The sequence below is a fragment of the Macaca fascicularis genome, chromosome 7, assembly GCF_037993035.2.
Source record: "Macaca fascicularis isolate 582-1 chromosome 7, T2T-MFA8v1.1".
Lineage (NCBI taxonomy): Eukaryota > Metazoa > Chordata > Mammalia > Primates > Cercopithecidae > Macaca > Macaca fascicularis.
In genome coordinates this window covers 39,464,475-39,486,527 of record NC_088381.1, presented here as the reverse complement: position 1 = coordinate 39,486,527, position 22,053 = coordinate 39,464,475, and the positions used below count along the sequence as shown (strand labels likewise).

Here is a 22,053-nt window from a genome sequence, read left to right as displayed (position 1 = left end):
CGTGCCGGCCCGGCCAGCTCTGGAACTCAGGGATGAACGCCACACCACAGCTGCAGCCCCTGCCTTTGTGCTCTTCAGTCTGATGGGGACCAAGGGAGAGGAGGAGTCACCCGAAGCAGTTGAACTGAACGGGTGGTGGATGCGTTGAGGGAGGGGATGGGCGCTGTAAGCAAGGACACGTCGGGGCCCCAACTGCTGGAGAAGCGGCATTTGAGTGCAACTGTGAACAGGAGCAGGGGCTGGCCAGGCAGAGGGCAGAGGGCGGCTGCCGGGAGGGCTGACTTCCAGGCAGAAGGGGAAGGCAGCTGTGTGCAGGGCGGGGACTCAACTGCCGTGGCACGGTTTCAGCCCAAATCATAGGCTCTTTTTACGATTCTTTGTAATTCTGCTCACATCAAAGTGAAAATTGCCTGCATCTGGACAGCCACTCTCTCCAGGCCAATTACAGACACCGTTTCTGGAGTGTCTCCTGGTAGCTCACCACTTCCTCCCTGCAACACCAGCCCTGTGGGCTTGGCCAGAGCTGGTCCTTGTAGGAAAGCCAGAGCAGTGAGGGACAGGGGTGTGGGGTGACGGATGGACAGCTACAGAGGTGACCAGCAGGACCACACCCCCAAAGGGGCATCAGGAATCTGACCTTGTCAGGGAATGTTGGCGCCCAGAGTAAGTTGCTCCTAAGCCTCTGCTAAGATGTCTGATAGGTGTGAGTATACTCCCCACACCAGGTCAGAACTGACCGCAAAGCCATTTTCTAGGAGGAGGCAGCTGCCCACAAAACCTCCAGCAGCTCCCTGGGCCTGAAATGCCCACTGTGAGAGTTATCCCTTAAAGAGACATGTCCTGTGCCGTTCAGTGAGGCTGAAGCACGGCTCTCTGGGTCAGCGGATGGAAGGATGGAGGCGAGAGGAGGTGGTGAGATCGGGCACTTAGTGAACACCTGCCCATCTTGTACCAGGCATCGTGCCACTGGGCGTTTACAGGTACATCATCAATTCAATCCTCCAGTGCACCTTGGTGGTGGATAGTCTTGTCTCAGATAAATCGAGGCCTCTTGGTTTGCGCTTTAGCTTTCATTCACAAGGTGTTGCATTCAGAAGTAACAACAGAGCTACATCCAAACATAATTGAAAAGCAATTTAAATAGTTTCTGTTGTCTCTTGAAAAACATCTAAGGGGATTATATATCCATCGAGCATAGCAAAATGTTTAGAATTCTGTGCCACCGTGTAGCTGCTCCCACTCCCCGACATCAGAGTAGGGCAGCTGCTCCGAGATCTGCCATTGCCCCCTCTCAAAATCCCCCCTCACTCTCCAGGGACTTCTCCCTTCTCCCCTTTCCCTTTGTGGATAGCTCTCTGCTCTTTCCAGTGGCGATCTAGCTGGCCTTCCCCGTTCTGCTCAATCCTGCAGGCACAGTCCCCAACCTAGGAGGGCCCAGAACCTCTTGCCAAAGGTCTCTGACCCCAGGGCTACATGTTTGTTTTGTGAAGCCTTTGACGTTTGCGGGGAGGGAAGAGGAGGAAAGGGCCAGGGTCTTGTAAAACTGGAGTCATCACGAGGCTGGCCCGCCCAGCACCCGCTGCGGTCTGGTCCTTGTGCCCACTTCAGACCTGCAGGCTGAGCGACTGAGGGAAGGGAAGGGAGAGAACCCTCCACCTGGGGAGGGGAGGCCCCGAGTCAAAGGGGTAGCCTTCCAGGTGTGCATCGAGGTGTGCAGGCTGGCTGCAGTCTGCAGGAGACAAATGTTCCCACCTCTGTGAGGCTCTACTGAGAGACTCAAGGTCATCAGTCAAGATAAAAAAGGACTCTCTGGGCAGAAAATTCAAGCCATTGATTCTTTCTCCACTGGGAATGAGAAGAAAGAACCGTGACCTTCTGTAGCCTACAGACAGCAAGACAGAGGCAGCTGCCATTTGGTGTGAACTGTCTTCCCTCCTGCTGCGCTTGCCCTGTTTCCCCTCCCTCTTCCCTTCAATCTGAGAAATCTCTTGGTGTCAGTGGCTCTGCTTCCATTCTTCCCTCCCTCCCTTCTTTCTTTCCTTCCACTTTCTTTTTTTTGGGGGGGGACGGAGTCTTGCTCTGTCACCCAGGCTGGAATGCAGTGGTGCGATCTCAGCTCACTGCAACCTCCATCTCCCGGGTTCAAGCAATTCTCCTCCTCAGCCTCCCGAGTAGCTGGGAGCACAGGCATGCACCACCACGCCCAGCTAACTGTTCATATTTTTAGTAGAAACAGGGTTTCTCCATGTTGGCCAGGCTGGTCTCAAACTCCTGACCTCAGGTGATCTTCCCGCCTCGGCCTCCCAAAGTGCTGGGATTACAGGCATGAGCCACCATGTCTGGCCCCTTCCTTCCACTTTTTTTCACTCTTATCACCAAGAGGACTGGTTTTTAAAAGAAGTCCTGATCTCATTGTCAGTGTCTGCACATAAGACTCACTTGGGGAACTTTTACAAAAAGGATCTCCCCTCTTTCCAGACCAATTAAATCAGAAACTCTGGGTAGGGCTGGGGCATCCGCATTTTTGAAAAAGCTCCCTCCAGGAGATTCTAAGAGGAAACTAGGATTGAGAACGCAGAGACCCAGAGACTGTTGGAACTGGAAGGCACCTTAGGGCTTGCCAGGAGCCCAGGAGCCCAGGCCTACAGAGCTGGGACTATGCCCCTGCACTGGGTTTGGTGCCTGGCTCAGCAATGGAGGCCTCTGTGGTGTGGGCAGGAACTGCAGGGCCTCTGAAGGTCAAGCTAACCGGGAAGCTTTATCTGCCCCCCAACCCCTCCTACGCACCCCCATCCCCGCCCCCAGCATCCCACCTCATCCTGAAGGTCTGAGGCACCCTCTGAGAAGTGAAGAGAGGCTGGAGGGTCTGGGCTCTGCTTGGCCACCACATCTCCAGCTTTTATAAAGAGCAATACTGCGGCTCTAAATTCCCAAACCCGGGGCATTTTTGGCAAGTTATTAATCCCTATTAAGCCAGCCATTAATCTCAATTAACTTGATTGCTTAATTAGGCAGTGCAAACAAAGAAGGAAGTCCATAGAGATTGCTCCTGGGGCACCAACAGGCTGTGTGGTCTTTGAGAACCAACAGGAGTCAGGGGCCTGAGTTCTGTCAGCCCTTTTGCCAAGATCTGTGTGGAGCACAGCATTTCGCATCACTAAGCCAGGGGTTGATGAATGGGCTGTTCCAGTTAAAGGGTTATGTAGATAAGCAATTTTCAAAGACTTGGAAAAAAAAAATAGATTCAAACTTAAAAACCGTACTAAACAGTCTATAATTTCTCTTTGCTACAAATTGCACTTCAGATGTGTGCCCTGTCATTAGTATTGCACTGTGAAGGTTGATTAGAATCACATAGCACTGTAAATGGTAATAACAGGCACTCAATAAAAAGTTACTAAATAAATAAAAATATTTCTAAGATTCTGAACTGGGCTATCAGGGAATTTACTTTGATTGGTTTATATTAATACATGTTGCCCAGGCACGGTGGCTCATGCCTGTAATCCTAGCACTTTGGGAGGCCAAGGTAGGTGGATCACTTCAGCCCAGGAGTTCAAGACCAGCCTGGGCAGCATGGGAAAACCCTGTCTCTACAAAAAAATACAAAAATTAGCCAGGTGTGGTAACGCACACCTACTCCGGAGGCTGAGGTGGGAGGATCGCTTGAGCCAGGAAGGTCGAGGTTGCAGTGAGCTGCAATTGTGCCACTGCACTCAGCCTGGGCCACAGACTGAGACCCCGTCTCAACAACAACAACAACAAGAATGTATGTTAATGTAGCAAAATTGAAAGTTGTGGAAAAAGACAAGAGAGTCAAGCTGAGATCACCATTGTAAAGTTTTGTGTTGGTGTTTCTAGTTCTGTTTTTTCATGTACATATGCATAACTTTCAAAGATAAAATCTCTGCTAGGCATAAGTGGGGCTGGGCAGATGGCCTGCATGAGTTTTAGGCCCTCATGCTAGATTCTGTTGGGAGCCTGCCTGGATCCTCTATACCGCGGGGGCACCTGCCCCCAGCTGCTGTGAGTGTTGCATGCTGATGGCTCGTGGTTGTTTACTTCTCTGGAGACTTGCCCTTTACCAAATGGGAGCCGCCAACCCTGAAAATGCCTGGAGGTTATCCAGGGAGGGCAATGTCCTTCTCCCAGGGGCATCTCACAGCTCATGACTGCCTGATGCTGGAAGCAAAAACCTAGCTCCTTTGCCTCAGTTGACACTGGAACAGCTTTATGGTGTTTTATGTTTTCTCAGCTTTATGAGTCTTATGTCCCAGAGCAACCTGTGGATCAGGCTGAGGTTAGATTTTTAGCTGAAGCCAGCTCTTTGCTTAGCTTCTTTTCTACCTCATTCGACTTCCTCGACTACGTTACTGGTTTCTCTGGGGCCATATCTATAGGAATTGCTGGCTTAGCTCTACTTCTGGAGCACCTGACCTCTGGCAGCTCCTTTCAGCTCTAGCCCTTTAGGACCAGAGCGTGAGACTTGCTCCTCAAAGCAGCCTCAGCATCACCTGGGGTCTTGTTAGAAGTGCAGAATGTCAGGCCTCAAGCCAGACCTACTGAGTCTGCACCTGCATTTTAACAAGATCCCAGGGAGATTCTTATGCACATTAAAGATTGAGAGGACTATCCTAGATATCAGTGTGGTAGGAGAGAGTGAGGTAGGGCTGGAGGGGAAGGTGGTTCTTCTTTGGCCTAATCTCCACTGGAGCCCAGGGAGGGTGAATGAAGAGGGAAGACTATGTTAGGAAATCTAAGGATTTACGCAGCATCCCTGAAGGCAGGGTGAAGAACACCTTTGCAGTGGAAACATATGAGGAGCTGACAAAAATGGAGGATTCATTCTAGGCAAGGAGGGGTGGTCCCTGGACAGGGAGGGTTGGGTGTGTCGTCTGCGGGTTCTAATTCCTTACCTTCCGCCAATTCAAGGGTGCGTGAGCTGGGGTGAGCCTCTCAGCTCTCTGGGTTTTCTGTCCTTCCATATATAACATATAGGATTTAGACAAGTTGATTTCAAAGATGCCCTACAGGTTACACCCTATATAGGTCCAAGAAGAAAACAACAACAACGAAAATGGCCCCTATAGCTACAGTCACAAATCTTAGGCAAAGATGACAGACACATCAATTGACAGAGGCAGTTGCTGGGATGTAGAACCCATAGCCCCAAACTTAGGACCTGTGCATCAATTCTATTTCATTGCATCAAAACTTTTTTAAAAAAAAGAAAGAAAGAAAAAAGGAAGGAAAGAAGGAAGGAAGGAAGGAAGGAAGGAGGGAGGGAGGGAGAAAGGGAGGGAGGGAAGGAAGGAAGGAAGGAAGGCAGGGAGGGAGGGAGGGAGGGAGGGAGGGAGGGAAGGGAGGGAGGGAGGGAGGGAAGGAAGGAAGGAAGGAAGGAAGGAAGGAAGGAAGGAAGGAAGGAAGGAAGGAAGGAAGGAAGGAAGGAAGGAAGGAAGGTGGTGAGACCAGCTAGGTCGGGGAGACCCTAACCCAGTGGCGCTAGAGGAATTAAAGACACACACACAGAAATATAGAGGTGTAGAGTGGGAAATCAGGGGTCTCACATCTTTCAGAGCTGAGACCCCTGAAAAGAGATTTACCTATGTATTTATTAACAGTAAGCCAGTCATTAGCATTGTTTCTATAGATATTAGCTTAAAGTATCCCTTATGGGAAACAAAGGGATGGGCTGAAATAAAGGGATGGGCTCTGGCTAGTTATCTGCAGTAGGAGCATGTTCTTAAGGCACAGATCCCTCATGCTATTGTCTGGTTTAAGAACGCCTTTAAGGGGTTTTCCGCCCTGGGTGGGCCAGGTGTTCCTTGCCCTCATTCCAGTAAACCCACAACCTTCCAGCTTGGGCATTATGTCCATCATGAACATGTCACAGTGCTGCAGAGATTTTGTTTATGGCCAGTTTTGGGGCCAGCTAATGGTCATATTTTGGGGGGCCTGTTCCCAACAGAAGAAGGAAGGAAGGAAGGAAGGAAGGAAGGAAGGAAGGAAGGAAGGAAGGAAGGAAGGAAGGAAGGAAGGAAGGAAAGGAAGGAAAGGAAGGAAGGAAGGAAGGAAGGAAGGAAGGAAGGAAGGAAGGAAGGAAGGAAGGAAGGAAGGGGTTGAAATCACAGAATGGGTGCTCTCTAAGAGGTACATGCAGTGACCAAGGGAAACAACGGAGTGAGCAGCAATTCTCCCAGCTTGTGGGACCGCATGATATAGACAGAATGGCCCTGACATTGAAGAATGCTCACTGTCATGTCACATTGCTTCCTGCACAGCAATGTGCCTCCCAGAGCTTGCACAGAGTTTGGAGGTCAGTTCCATACCATGGAACCAAATCTGCCTGGTCAAATTCCAGATGCTTAATGAAGAGAGTTGTTTCTGGACAAACTTGGGCTGGCGAGGCTGTCACGCTTCTTAGTCACCTTCCTTCCTTTGGAATTTCCCCTCCTGGCCTCAGATGCCCAGAGCTGCTTAGGAAGCCCTCAGGGTGGTGCCTGATCAAGGCTGACCCCCTATAGACAGTGGTTTACGTTCCAGAATTTTCCCAACCTTTTTCCTTCCATCAAACTTTTAGGTCAGTTTCCTCTCCTGTGCCATCTAATCCAGGAGCCAGTAGTTACATGTGGCTGTTTATGTTTTAAATGCCAATTAATTAAAATTAGGCAAAAATTCAGTTTCCCAGTCTCACAAGCCACATTTCAAGTGCTGAAGAGCTGTATGTGGTTAGTGGCCACCGTATTGGACCATGTAAAGAAAATAGTTCCATCATCACAGAGAGTTCTATTGGACAATACTCGTCTATCAAAAAAGAAAGAAAAAAGGAAGGAAAGAAGGAAGGAAGGAGGGAGGGAGGGAGAGAGGGGAGGAAGGAAGGAAGGAAGGAAGGAAGGAAGGAAGGAAGGAAGGAAGGAAGGAAGGAAGGGAGGGAGGGAGGGAGGGAGGGAGGGAAGGTGCTGAGACCAGCTAGGTCGGGGAGACCCTAACCCAGTGGCGCTAGAGGAATTATTCAGCTGGCAATATATCTGACCAGTATACGGCATACAGGAGGGGGAGTATTCAGAATGCCTCCAGGTTCTGCCTCCACGTATCCACTCCTCTGGCAAGCCGTCCTTTCACTCTTCCTTCAGATCCTACCTGCTGTTCTCTGAAAGTTCTGCCTCTGGAGATCTCTGTGTCCCTCCCCTCCTGGTCTCTTATCACCACAGATAACTGAGCTGTCTACCTTCCATCACTGTGCTGAAATCCCCAGTATGGCCTCAGACTTGCCAGCAGCTTCATGGTCATTGCTCATATTAACTAAAATATCAGGCTGGTGCAAAAGGAATTTTTGAAAACATTGAATTAAAGGTGAGGATTTAAAACAATCAGGGGCATGAAGTCCCTCAAACCATCTTCTGCTTGCTCTTCTTACATCCCCAGTACAGCAAGGAGGCCTCAGAGTCTTGAAGTTGAGAGCCAGCTAAGTGCGTGAGATAAGGGTCCAGTTGACCTGCCTTTTACACAGCCAATGGCATGCCTCTTTTAGGCCCAGCCTAATTCCCTGGAAGAACAATAGTTGTCACTTTTTTTTTTTTTTTTTGAGACAGAGTCTTACTGTGTTGCCCAGGCTGGAGTGCAGTGGCGCCATCTCGGCTCACTGCAACCTCTGCCTCCCAGGTTCAAGCAATTCTCCTGCCTCAGCCTCCTGAGTAGCTGGGATTACAGGCACGTGTCACCATGCCCGGCTAATTTTTATACTTTTGGTAGAGTTGGGGTTTCACCGTGTTGGCCAGGCTGGTCTCAAACTCCTGACCTCAAGTGATACGCCTGCCTCGGCCTCCCAAAGTGCTGGGATTAAAGGCATGAGCCACCATACCCGGCTAATTGTCGCTATTGGACATCACATATGGGACAGGTGCACCCATCATCTCATTTAAGATAATTGAAATATTTCATTTAGTTGGGTATTGGGATGGTTTCTTTCACAGATAATTCCTGTGGTCTCTATTGGGATTAATTTAGTTATTAAGGCAGGGATAGAGGAAGGAAGCAAACACAGCTCAAGACCTTTGCAGATATTCCCTCATTTAATCCTTACAAAAGCCCTGAGTGTAAATCAGGCAGCTTTGCCCACATGAGTGTCCCTATCTCCAGGTTAGCACTGTCACCTGGGTCCCTGGATGGCAGTGACAGTAACAATAAAGAATAGCTATAATAATGATGTTTCACAGTTGCTTACCACTTGATGCTTTTCTCTAATGATGAACTATTTTAAACATATATAAAAAAACACAACACCCAGCTACCCACCCCTTAGATTGAACAAATGTTAACATTTACCATATTCGTTTTAGATTAAAAAAATTATTGCAACAGTTGTAGTGTCCTTTGTATTCTTCCCTGATTCCATTCCCCTTCCTCCTCCTCAGAGGTATGGATTATTCTAACTCGGTGTGTACATTTTTCATCTGAGTTTAGGACTTTTATTGGTACGTGTATATTCAATAAACAATTCATAGTATTTTTGTGTGCTTAAAATTTACATCAATACTGATAAGATTTGGCTGTGTTCCCACCCAGATCTCACCTTGAATTGTAATGATCTGCACATGTCAAGGGTGGTACAGGTGGAGGTAATTGGATCATGGGGGTTGTTTCCCCCATGCTGTTCTCGTGATAGTGAGTGAGTTCTCCCGAGATCTGATGGTTTTATAAGGGACTTCCCTCCCCCCGCCCTCCTTGACACTCATTCTCTCGCCTGCTGCCCTGAGAAGAAGTGCCTTCTGCCATAATTGTAAAAAGTTTCCTGAGTCCTCCTCAGCCATGCGGAACTGTGAGTCAATTAAACCTCTTTTCCTTATAAATTACCCAGTCTTGGGTATTTCTTCACAGCAGTGTGAGAACAGACTAATACAAATACTTTACACATTCTACAACTTTTTCTCTCAGCATTTTGTATTCAAGATTTATGCATATTGATACTTGTAAGATCTAGTTCATTTTATCTGCTGCATAATATTCCATTGCATGAATGAATCATGATTTTTTTTTTTTTTTTTTTAGTAGAGATGGGTTTTTAAACATTAAGACCTTTATTAACAGGTGCTTGGAGTTTGCTGACTTCTTTGAAAAAATCAAGTTGTGAACTTTTATTAAAAATTAAAAATGAAGTTCTTAAAAATCTCAACTTGACCAGCTATGAAACAATTTTAAAACCTTTAAAGACGTATTGAGAAAAACCAGGCTTTAAAAACAAAAAAAACACGTTTGTTATTACCAAAAAGAGATCTTTAGGTAAAATTAATAACCTAATGCTGCATAGATAATGCAGATAGTTCTATTTATCTGATCAACGGGCAAAAAGCAAGCACTTAAGGTCTTCGGCTCCAATCTTTTGTTTATTTCTTATTGCTGGAATTTCATATTTCTTGTTGGATGACTAAACTGTATAATGGTAGAGATGGGAAGCCGGCATTTAGCCCTCCCTGCTCAGCCTCGGGAGCAGACGAATTCTTGGCTGGTGGATGGGCTGCTTTTGTCTCTTTGCCATCTTGTGGTTTAGGGTTTTCTAGGCGTCTGTGTCGGTAATTGAAGTTGCGGAGGTACCGACGTTGAGGTGACTGCTGACCTTGGGTGTCACCTCCTTGATTTTCTTTATCCTCTTCATTGCCGTCCTCTCTAGGTTGTCTTTGGCGAGGAGAGCCCCTGCGGAACGGTGGTCTATATCCCCGATACATACTCTGCCTCACTAGTCTACCTTGTTCTCCTGCACTCTGGTTGTCAGCAGCCTCCATCCCTCCTTCCTGCATGGGAAGGTTGGAATACTGTGGTGGACGCCCATAGGGTCTCCGCATGGAGTCAGGTGGGAACCTTTGCCTGCGGTAGGGCCGGCGTCGTTGGGCCTGGCCTTAGGGAGCACTCTCTGATCCCTCGTTCTTTTCCCCACTCGATTCTGGTAATTTTGCTGGTAATTGCGTGGAGGACCCCTACGACGTGGACAGCGTCTATAATGGTTACAGTCTGCTGCATATGTACTGCCTTGAACTGGAACACCACCAGGACCTGTAACGGGTGCTGCCTCCGCACCCTTTTCTCCTTCAACAACATCAAACTCCACAGTTTCTCCATCTCCTACACTGCGAAGGTACTTCCTGGGGGGTTATTCTTTACGGCAGTCTGGGGTACAAATACATCTTCCTTGGTGTCATTCCTGTTGGTGAAACCATATCCGTTCCTTATATGGAACCATTTTACTGTTCCCACAACCTTCGCTGCGATGACCTTCTTGTCCCCGCCAGTAGGCGTCGCCTATGTGAGGCCACCCCGGACACCGCTCCCTGCACCGCTGCCCGTGGTGCCGGGCTTGGTGTCGGCGGCGCTGAGGGCGTGGGCGGCAGGCGGCTGCTGGGTCTCAGCCTCGCTGCTTAAGGTTAAAATGATGGTGACTGGGGCCGGCTGCGGCAGCTGCGGCTCCTCCCGGGGTGTGATGGTAATTAGGCCGGCGGAGGCGGTGGGGCTGCGCAGGGCTCTCTGGTCTGCTCTCAGCTCCCGCTACCGATCGAACTCGAGATGGGGTTTTACCATCTTGGCCAAACTGGTCTGGGACTCCTGACTCAAAGTGATCTGCCCGCCTCAGCCTCCCAAAGTGCTGGGATTATAGGCACATGCCACCGTGCCCAGCCATCGTGATTTCTTTCTTCATTCTCCTGCTGATGGACATTTCGGTTGCTTCAAATTTTTCACGGTTACAAAACAATGCTCCAATGAGCGTACTTGTATGCCTCTTCAGGCACGTGCTCAGGAGTCCTGGGCTGTGTGTAAGTAACTTCAGTGTTCATGTGATTCCACATGGTCTCATGTTTAATCCTCATAAAGTCCCAGTACGTTTCATTGACTAGGTGTAATTGTCCTGTGATAGACTTGAGGCAGTTCATAGACATTACAACTCACCCAAGGCAAGTCAACCGGCTTAATAAGGTGCTAACGTGTATTCCCTTAGTCCAACATCAACGGATGTGGTTCAAGTGATGGCCCTGGAACTTTCCAGTTGTGCAATTTGAGGCAAGTTACTTATACTTACCGAGCCTCAGTTTCCTGTAGCACTAGGAATTATACCATTTGTTTTGTACTGTTGTTGTAAAGATTAAATCAATGTGTATAAAAAGCATCCAGCCCAGATTCTAGCATGTGGCAAGTGTATATTCCATATTATTTAAAACTAAGAATGATAAATGCTCAGAAATATTTTTAATAAAAGTAATGGATTATATGGGCATTTAATTCCCCAAATGTGACATTGTTTTTCCAATTTCCCCCCACCATTCTGAAACAATCATAATTGTGTATAACTAGTTCCTCAGGATTGTACAGTATGCCAGCTTCTGTGACAGAAGAATGTGAACTAGGAACAAAGGCCACTAGGGCAGAAGCCATCTGACTGTTTTATAAGAAGGTGCATTTTGATAACTAATATTCACATGCCAAAGAAGGACTTTACATGCCACCAGAACACAAACACATCTACATGGTAAAAAAAAAAAAAAAAAAAAAAAAAAAAATCTCGTTCTTTCCCTTACCGTTTGTGAGCATCTCTTTGGAATTTGGTTTTCCTCATCTGCACAACAGATCTTTGTTCAAGAATCTCTGTTCAAGTGTATGCAAGTATATGTGAATGTATAAAATGCCCCATGGGGCCCTTAAGTAAGTATAGATCAGTATAGATCATTCAAACTAATTTTATTCAATGACGCTTGTTCTCAAGTTTCTTGTTCTGATTTTATTTAAATGTGTCAAGATCCTTTCAAGCAAGGCTTGGGTTTCCCACTTTCCTGAAATGTGCTTGGGGGAGGGTGGACATGTAATAACAGTAGACAGAGGTCAGATTTCAGAATTAGACAACTTGGGTTTGCCATATGCAAGCTGTGAGGCCGTTGGCAAATGACATCACCTCTCTGAGCCTACCTCACCTGACAAATGAGTGCAGAAATACCTGCTTTGTGAGGCTGTGGCAAAGATTTGATGAGGTCCTGTACACAAAACACGAACTCTACAAATATTAGCCTCCCTCCTCTTCCTCCTCTCCTGCTAAACTTAAGGCTACTGCCCTCTATACCAAAATTCAAGACGGCAAATTCTTTTCTTCTCCCTCTAAAGGCTTTAGATGCAGCAGCTTGTCATTCCTTCTTTACCACCAACACTTGGAAAGAGGAGGCTGTATCATTGGCAGTATTCTTTCTTTCCCAACTGTGCCAAATTCTCTGCAAACCATCAGCTCTTTATTTTGTGGCTGAGTTTTATAATTTACCAGTTGATGTGGGTATTTACCATCCTTGGAAACAGCCCAGGGATGCTTTTCTCTGGGGGTTTATCAAAACTGCTGAATTTGAACTCTTTCTGCCAAAGCCCCTTCTATAGGATTTGGAGTAGGTTTGTGGATTGGCAGATGCTGTCATAGCAGGAGACATCCGTCCATAAAATGAGGGTTCCACTGAATATGCCAGCATGATGTGCCCATGCACCACCAGAGGGGACACCCAGCAGAGACTGACAGGTCAGGTACAACACAACCCATCCCCGTTCTGTCAGGTGACGCTAGAGCAGAGGCAACGGAACCCTTGGTAATCAATCAAGGTGTCAATCCAGATGGCCTGTGATGGAGGGATGGGGGCTATAGGAGGGCGGGTGGGTAATGAAGCTCTCACAGCTCTCTCCCATGCATGGTTAATGCATGAGGCGACATTCAATCACCTCCCAGCGCAGAAGTTGGGAGCAGGAGAGCAGCTAACTGTGCACCTAACCACATCCCTACCCACACTGCTGGAGTCAGGCTGTAGCTGGACAGTGGCCTTGGACTGTTTCCCAGCACATGATTTCCGATGGGGCCAGAGAAGATTTCCCAGGGACTGGATTAAATTAGCTGGCATTCTTCCCTCACCCAGAAGGACATGGCAGCAGGGCTGCTGGGCTTCTGTCTCGTGTTGAGTGATGGCACAGGAGGTATCACTTTCAATCCTATACAACGCTGGAAAAGGCTGGTGTAAAGGAGGGATATCAGGCATGAGGAACTGGGCCAGGATAAGAATAAGATTGGCAGGAGCACTCTTATTAGGCCAAGGCTGGGGACAAGAACCCAGGGAAGGCAGAGAGGCAGAAGCCACGTGAGGCAGAGAAGCATTTCACAAGTAATATGCTAACAAGAGTTGGCTGCAATGACTGCCTTTGAACAGAGTACCTACCTTGGTCCTGCTGTCCAAGGAAGCTGTCCACCATCCAAGCAGTCATCCATCCATTGCTCCTGGCCTGCAAGGGACCCAGCTGACTCCTCTCCTCCAGCTCTGGAGGTCTCTACACCCACCTGGGAGTGAGGGCAGGTACAGTTCAGTGCCATCAAGGGAGGTGGGAACTAGAAAGAATGCCCCATCTTCTTGGGCTTCTTTTCTTTCTGATTTGTTTTCTGAGGTCAGAGCTAGGAGTAGTTAACAGAGAGAGAGAATGCTATTCCAGGGTCAGGGGACCGTGAAAAATTCCAATGATAAGGAAAAACATCTATGCGGGGAGTTGCATGCAGTTTAGCAAGGTCTGGGCATGTGATTAGCGATGTCAAAGTTCACATGTCCCAAACAATTCCTCATTACGTGACTTCCCCCAGGTCTTCTCTACTCCTCATTCCTTCTTACCTGGGGAGAAGTAAATGGAACTCCATCCTTGTAGCCTTCTAGTAACCCATGCCAAACCCTTTAAAGTCATCCTGACTCCTCACAAACCCCATATTTAATCTCTCAGCAAGTCTTGTTGCTCCTGCTTCACAAATTCCACCATCCAGCTCTAAACCAGCAGCCGTTGTCTTCCTGCTGGTCTCCCTGCCTCCAGTGGTTCCCTCCAATCCACCGTCCAACCTGCCTCCTAAGTGATCTTCCAGAACATGTCACTTCCCTTTTAAGATCCCTCCGGTGGTTCTCTGCAGTTTTTTTCTTTTTGAGACAGGGTCAGTCTCTGTCCCCCAGGCTGCAGTGCAGTGGTGTAAACATGGCTCACTGCAGCCTCGATCTCCCAGGCTTAAGCTATCCGCCCACCTGTCCCCCAAGTAGCTGGGACTACAGGTGGCCATCATACCCAGCTAATTTTTTGTAGAGACGAGGTTTTGCCATGTTGCCCAGGGTGGTCTTGAACTCCTGGGTTCAAGTGATTCGCCCACATCGGCCTCCCAAAGTGCTGGGATTACAGGTGTGCGCCACCATGCCTGGCTGTCTGTACTCTATAGGATAAAATGAAATCTCCTTTATATGGCTCATAATGCCTTTTGTGATATGACCCCTTCTTACTTTCCAGGCTCCTCCTTCAACATTGGCCCTACCTTTGCCCCAGTAAACACAGCCCAGGCCATTTATTTTTTCGTTTTATTAATAAGCCATTCATCAAATATTTATTGAGTGATTACTAAGTGCCAGACCCTGTTGTGGGTACTGGAAATGTAGCAATGCAATAAACAAAATGAATTATCTGCCCTCAAAAAGCTTAGATTCTCTATGGGTTGGGGGAAGTAGGACAGAAGTATTTAAACAGACAAATGCACGGTACATCCGATAAGGGCTAGAGGAGATAAAGCAACGCAGGAGAATGATTGGTAGAGGTTTCTGGTATTCATCCATATTCAGTTGTTCCCTCCTTCCAGACTGCGACATAGGAGGGTCACCCTTCCCTACGCCCCTCACCCCTTGCAGCTAGATGGAGGCATGCAATTAGTTCTTCCAGTGGGTTGTGTCCCTCATTGGTGCAAGATGTGCCAGCATTCACTTTCCCTGCAGGAACCAAGGAGACCATGTGTACCAGTACCAGTAGCTACAAGATGGCAGAGCCTTCTTCAGCCTGGATGGCAGAGTTGCTACTTGGAGGACAGTGGTGCTGGCAAGTTGGTCAGCCTGCAGCAGAACTTGGGAGAGGGACAATAACAACCTAACTGGAGGCAGTGTGTACTAGGCTGCCTAGAGAAATACCTGAGACTAAGTAATTTATAAGAAAAGAGGTTTAATTGGCTCATGGTTCTGCAGGCTATACAGGAAGCACAACAGCATATGTTTCTGGTGTGGGGAGGGGGGTGGCTCAGGAAGCTTCTAAGCATGGCAGAAGGCAAAGGGGAAGCAGGCCCATCACATGGTGAGAATGGAAGCAAGAAAGAGAGCATGGTGGGGCGGGGAGGTGCCACACACTTTTATATGACCAGATCTTGTGAGGACTCACTATCACGAGGACAGTACCAAGAGGATGGTGCTAAACCATTCCTGAGAAACCAATACGATCACCTCCCACCAGGCCCCACCTCCAAAACTGGGAATCACATTTCAACATGAGATTTAGGCGGGGACAAATATTCAGACTATATTACAGTGGCAGTGAGGATAGAGCAGGAGGGGGCCAGGATCAAAAACTCTTTTAGGAAGTAGGACTTATAGCAGAATAACCAAGGGGTTAAGGATGAGACAGGAGGCTGGGATGAGTCCCTGGATGGGTGCCTGGGTGACCTAAAGAACACAGAAGATGAGGTTCCAGGGCTGGGGGAGAGATGATGAAGTCAGCATGGGGCATGGGGAATTTGAAGAGTCTGTTGGAGCCATCTCATAGGTATTTGGATCTGAGTCAGGCACCCAGAAAAGTGGTCTGTGGTGTTTATATAAACTGAGGAGTCCATGAGAGGCAGATGATATTTGAAGCCATGGTAGTCGCTGAGATGACCCAGGAAGAGGGGCAGAAGCAGAAGGAAAAAAAGCAGAGAGCCTCCCAGCATTAAAAGGGGCAGGTAAAGATGTCCTCAAGGAAGACTGAGGAGGAGTAGCCAGGGTGTTATGAGAAGAGCAGGAGAGATTATGGTATAAGATGGGCTTCTCAGAGTTCAACATATACAAATTGCCTGGGGATTTTGTGAAAATGCAGATTCTGGCTCAGTTGGTCTAGGATAGAGCACAAGATTCTGCACTTCCATAAGGCTCCAGGTGATGTTGATGCTACTGGTCTGTAGATCACATGTTGAGTAGCAGAGATGTAGGAGAAATCATGGGAGAGACTTTTCAGGAGGATAAAGTAGTTGGCTATGACAGGCATGCAATGCTTGCCTGTCTAAGGTAGGAGCAGAGAATGAGGAGTACTGAGCTGTTTGGGATTGAGAAATTCCAGGGCAAAAAGACCCTGCTCCTAGTGACCAGGATTACTTGGGCCAGGTAGTGCCATGAGACTGAGCTGCATTCTTGGATTTTGAAGCACATGCTTGCTCCTCTCACCTTTGGTAGAAGGTTCATGTCTCTTGGGACCCTCAGGCAGAGCAGGTGTGTCCCCTCCACCATGTAAGTAGGGCCAGGGCTGTTTGAGCCGACCTCTGATAAATAAACCTGGATGGGCTCTCTAGACTCTCCTTATCCTGTTGATGAGTCTGCACTAATGTTTTAAGCTGCCTTCTGCATGGCATGGTCCTGCAGACACCTGACTCATGGGCTTCCTTAGCTGTTGCACATGTCAGCTAGAGGTACCTTTGGAAGGCAACAGTGTGAGTTCCTCTTCCATGACAACCCCACTTCTGAGAAGGACCCAGGATGCCAGGCTGGAGAGGGAGTTCTCCACTCCAACCTTCTCTGGCTTCCTCCAAGGGCACATACCTCAATGAGACACTTGAAGTGCTCCACAATTTGGACCTTATTCTTAACTCCTACATCTTCCTTAGGCCTCTGTTCCATTCTTCTGGCTCTCTTCTCCTCCAGCCCCAACAATCTACATCTGCTTCCTAGAAGACACCTTGAAATACTGTGCCTTCTTTCTCCACTCTCATATCTGCCAACATTTCAGGGTCCAGCTCAAATTCTACCTCCTCAGGAAGCCTTCCCAGATTTCCCTGTCAGAATGAATCTTTCCTAGCAATAGGACCCACCATTTGCATTTCTGTTTTAGCATTTCCCACAAGCTGCTTTTGTTCATCGACTGGTTATACACATTTCTTTGCCAACCAGTTTATGAGCTTCTGGGAGCTGAAGGCCCTGCCATGTTCATCTCTGTGTCTGGGGATGCTGCATTTGGTTGTTTAGGTTGGACACTGCACAAGAGTACCCAGCTGAGGGGGAGCTGGTGAGAGCTGATGTAGCCTGACCTCTGCTCCCTGGCAAGGGTCTGGGTTGGCCCAGAGAGAGAGGTGACTTTTTCTATTTCACACAAAGGTGCCGTACAGGGTAGAAGGAGGCTGGTCTGTATCCCTCTCAGTCCGTGATTGTTTTGCTTTGTAGGTGACAGGGGCTTCATGATTGTTGTTGGAGTTGATGCTTTCCTGAGCTGAACAGCAAATAGAAACACTTTTATTCCGTTGATAATCAGAAGCCCTCTCACTCCCTCTCCTACTTCTGTCTCTCTGGACCCTCAAGCGATCTACTTTGTTATTCTGGAGAGGCCGTGCTTCTCTGAAAGGGTTTTTAAAATGCTGTCAAGATCCTGACACCTATCTGGAAAGATCTCAGTGCCTCCCTCCCAGACAGCCCCTCTCTGTCCTCAGGCGGGATCTCATAGCTGGGCTCCATCTCTGGGTGGCTGGTAGAAGACTATTACCCGAATCATATGAGAACTGTGTGTAGCTGAGTAGATAATTGTACATATTTCCCCCCCACAAAGTGAAACTGTCCATTTTCCTATTTCCACCCAGTCTGGCCCTGGGTGTTGCCATGGATCCCCACCCTTTGCCCAGCTCACATGGGGAAATCTTGTTAATAAGAAATTTCCTTTGGGGGTATCTTGAGGCCACTTGGACCCCATGTCCAAAAGTCATTACAGGGAGAGAGAAAAGGGGAGTTCGCCCACACGTGCCCTCTTGCCTGCTGCCATGTAAGACGTGACTTTGCTCCTCCTTGGCCTTCTGCCATGATTGTGAGGACTCTCCAGCCATGTGGAACTGTGAGTCCATTGAACCTCTTTCCTTTATAAGTTACCCAATCTTGCGTATGTCATTATTAGCAGAGAGAGAGCAGACTAATACAGAGAGAATGAAGGAAGGTGGGGGAGACAATGGAGGCAAGCTGGCCTTTCTGCCTGAGGCCTGACTGCCTCTGAGGCTGTGAGACACCTGAGAGAGCTGTTCCTGAAAGCCCATTTATCAGAGGTCCTCAGGTGGGGCTTGGCCTTCCAGTCTCCTGCCCTTCGGACTTTATCTTTGCTGCCTCCTCAGCAAATAGGAGGAGCTCATCTTCCTATTTCCTGGGCTCCTCATCTCTGCGTGTCCCGGTGGTCACCTTACTTCTTGAAAGTCTCTGCTCTCCTGGTTCCCACAATATTGCATACTCTGGGGTCTTCTGCATCCATTCCCACCCAGGTATCCATGTCTCCTGTCCCCCTGCCCACCCACTGAATGTTGGGGGACCTCTGCTCTCACACTGCGGGCTTCCCTGGCTGGCCAGTGGTGTGGTGTGTGGCCTCAGAGCTCTTCTATGCCTTGACCACTATGTGAGTACACACTTGTAAATTATTTTTAAAATAAAAATGGTATCCTATCTGCAATGGCTGTGTTTTGTTTTGTTTTGTTTTTTTTCTGAGACAGAGTCTTGCTCTGTCACCCAGTCTGGAGTGCAGTGGTGCCATCTTGGCTCACTGCAGGCTTCGCCTCCTGGGTTCATGCCATTCTTCTGCCTCAGCCTCCTGAGTAGCTGGGACTAGATGGAGTCTCGCTCTGTTGCCCAGGCTGGAGTATTGCGGCACAATCTCGGCTCACTGCAACCTCCACCTCCCAGGTTCAAGCAATTCTGCCTTAGCCTCCTGAGTAGCTGGGACTACAGGCACACACTGCCACGCCTGGCTAATTTTTTGTATTTTAGTAGAGACAGGGTTTCACTGTTGTGGCCCAGGCTGGTCTTGAACTCCTGAGCTTAACAATCTGCCTGCCTCGGCCCCCCAAAGTGCTAGGATCACAGGCGTGAACCACCACACCCAGCCGGTGTTCTTGATTTCAAAGGGTAGCATCACCGTCCCCTAGTACCCAAAGCAGAATTCTAGAATTACCCTTGATTCTTCCTAACCCTCACTTTCCAATTTAACCTCCTAAATAGTTCTGGAATCGTCCTGCTTCTCTATTTCAATTACCTTTACCTACTTAACATCTCTCACCTGGATCATTATAATCATTTTCCTAATTGGTCTTACTATCTCCTGGTTGGTTTCTTTTCAATTAATCCTCTATACTATTAAAAATATGTGCTCTTATTGAGATAGAGTTCATATAAGATTCACCATATTAACCATTTTAAAATTTACAATTCAGTAATGTTTAGTGTATTTACAATGATGTATGATTATTATCACTATCTAACCCCAGAAAATTATGCCAGTGCTTTTTGAACTGTTAGCCTTGATCTATTGGTAGTTTGTGAAATCAGTTTAGTAGTTTGCAACCACAACCAATATGCGTTTCTTCTTTTTTTTTTTTTTTTTGAGACTGAGTCTCTCTCTGTTGCCCAGGCTGGAGTGCAGTTGTGTGATCTCAGCTCACTGCAACTTCCACCTCCCAGGTTCAAGCAATTCTCATGCCTCAGCCTCCTGAGTAGCTGAGATTACAGGCATGCGCCACTGTACCTAGACCACTATATGTTTTAAAAAATGAAGTAGCTGTAGTATAGCTAGACCAGCATAGCATAGGCTAGGATAGAATAGCATAGCATAGACTAGGATAGACTAGAATAGCATAGCATAGAGTAAAATAGCATAGCATAGACTAGGATAGACTAGAATAGCATAGTGTAGACTAGGATAGACTAGCATAGCATAGACTAGACTAGGATAGACTAGCATAGCATAGACTAGACTAGGATAGACTAGGATAGAATAGAAGAGTAGAGTAGAATAGAATACAGAACACTGCAAACAGTGAAAAGTGAAACTACTGTTTCATGAAACTTTTATTTCAGTTAGACTTTTATGTGTGTTCATGGTCATAGTTTAAATGAATGTATTACTGTGGGTCATGATGAAAAAGGTGGAGAATAGCCATTGTGAGTCTACACTATTCAGCTAGAGTGATTTTAATTTGTAAATCTGAGTATGTCCCCCACCTAATGCCTATCAGTGGTTCCCTAGCTTGGTCACTCATTAATTAGGAAATATCTGGTGAGAGTCTGTTGCGTGCTAGTCACTGTTCTAGGTGCTGGGGACAGAGCGGTAAACAAGGCAGATAAAAATACCTGCCCTTGTCAAGTTTATATTCTAGTTGGGTGAATATAATATAGAAATAAACAAGAAAAGCATATACATAAGAAAATTATATAGTATGTTGAGGTGGTACATGCTGTGAAAGAAAACTACTGAAAAGGGTCAGGAGCTTCAGGAGTGTGGAATGAGGACCGGAGGGTGCCGCATGGTGGTCTGGGCAGCCTCATGGAGAAGTAACACTTCAAGAAGACTTGAAGGGGGTGAGGGAGTGAGCCGTGAAGGTATCTGGGAAAGGCACATTTAGGGCAGAGGGAACTGTGGCGCCAAGGGCCTGGGCAGGAGCTGCCTGGGTGGTTTGAGGGAGAGGGAGAACGTGGTGAGAGGGTACAGGCGGGTGGACATGGGAAGGAGATAAGATCAGACAGGCACCTGGAAGCCAGGCTATGTTGGGTCTGTGGGCCGTTGTAAAGACACTGCAGGGGAAACTGAAGTAAAACCTGCAGAGCTTTGAGTAGAGGAGTGATATGCTCTGGGCTACATTTGAAAATATAGGGTTCAATCCTCTTAAACAGGTCCGAGGCCCTTTATATTTTGTTCTAAAATATAAAGATCCAGACTCATTTCTTGCCATTTCTATCAGCAACACCAAAATGTTCACAGTTTTTCCATGATATTTCCCCCTTCTGGGACTCTGCCTGGATGGCTGTGCCTCCCGTCCCTCTCTTTGGCCTGGCTCACCTCTACTCATCCTTTAGCAACCAGCTCAGACACCACCTCCTATTACAACCTCTCCCCGTAGGCTGGGAGACGTACCTCCCACTCAGCCTGCTAGCACCTTCTGTCTCTCCATCAGTAATGTACTTCATTGTACTCGAACTCACGTGTCTGTGTTCTTTCAAATTCTTGATTCCTGGGAGGTTCAGGAACTTGCTTTTTGCATCTTTTTACCCCCATTCCCTATGATAGTGGTGCACATAGGGCATGCATGCAATACACAAATGGTTGTTGAATGATCTGTGGCTGATGAGGATTCCACAAGGTCTGAATCAAGTTTCCAAGGCCACACAGCACAGTGCTCCCCATGCCCTGCCCGGTGCTCCTTCCGCCATACCACGAGACTCCTTTCCCAGGGTGCTCTGAGGCTTTCCTTATGGGGAGGGGTGTGATTCCCCATTGTCCCTGGAAGAATTTAATTTAATAGATGAGACAAAAACCGCGTGGCGGGAGGGGTGGAGGTGGGGAAGATGCTCAGAGAGGCGGCAGCCTGCTTAAGGTTACACTGTGCTCATTGAACTTGGGAGTCCACTTGCAGCGTCTGGCTCTGCACCGAGGTAAATGTACATGGATACTCCACTGGGCCCAGCTGTATCTCTGCTCCATGGAAGATCCCCTTTCACCCAAAGCGCTTCATCAATATTACAACCAGAGAAGGGGGGCCAGCCTGGGCTTTCCTGTGGCCTATGGTGCAGATTGGGGCTTTGACATAATTTGGGAGCAAACTTGGGGACCCCTTCAGGCATCTGAGGGCATCCTGCCCTGGGCCGGCTTACCAAAGCTTGGAGGTTAGGAAGGAGGACAGGCAGACTCTCCCTGTACGTTTCCTGATCCTGTAATGAGAAAGGCTCACAGATATACACAAGGCCAGGCCACTGTTGAAAATGAAATACACCATTTCCCTGCCTAATAAAACTGGTAGCTTTCCTTTCTTTCTCCTCTGTCTTCCTGTAGGCGACCAAGCATCAAACTTTCTGTATACAGTGTAAAGTGCTTCTTCCAATAACCTTTGCAGCCTAGATTTACAGTTTGTCCTTCCCAGGTCTGTTTCCTTATAAATATTCCAAGGTGAGGCTGCCAGAGGGTGATTTATTTACAAGAGGTATCACTTCTTGCAGCTGTGCATGGTGTCCA

General features: G+C 47.7%; 1 pseudogene; it reads right to left on the bottom strand.

Annotated features, from left to right (window-relative positions):
- Positions 1–9,404: 9,404 nt before the first annotated feature.
- Positions 9,405–22,053, bottom strand: part of LOC102116681 (uncharacterized) — a 90,464-nt pseudogene continuing 77,815 nt past the window's right edge.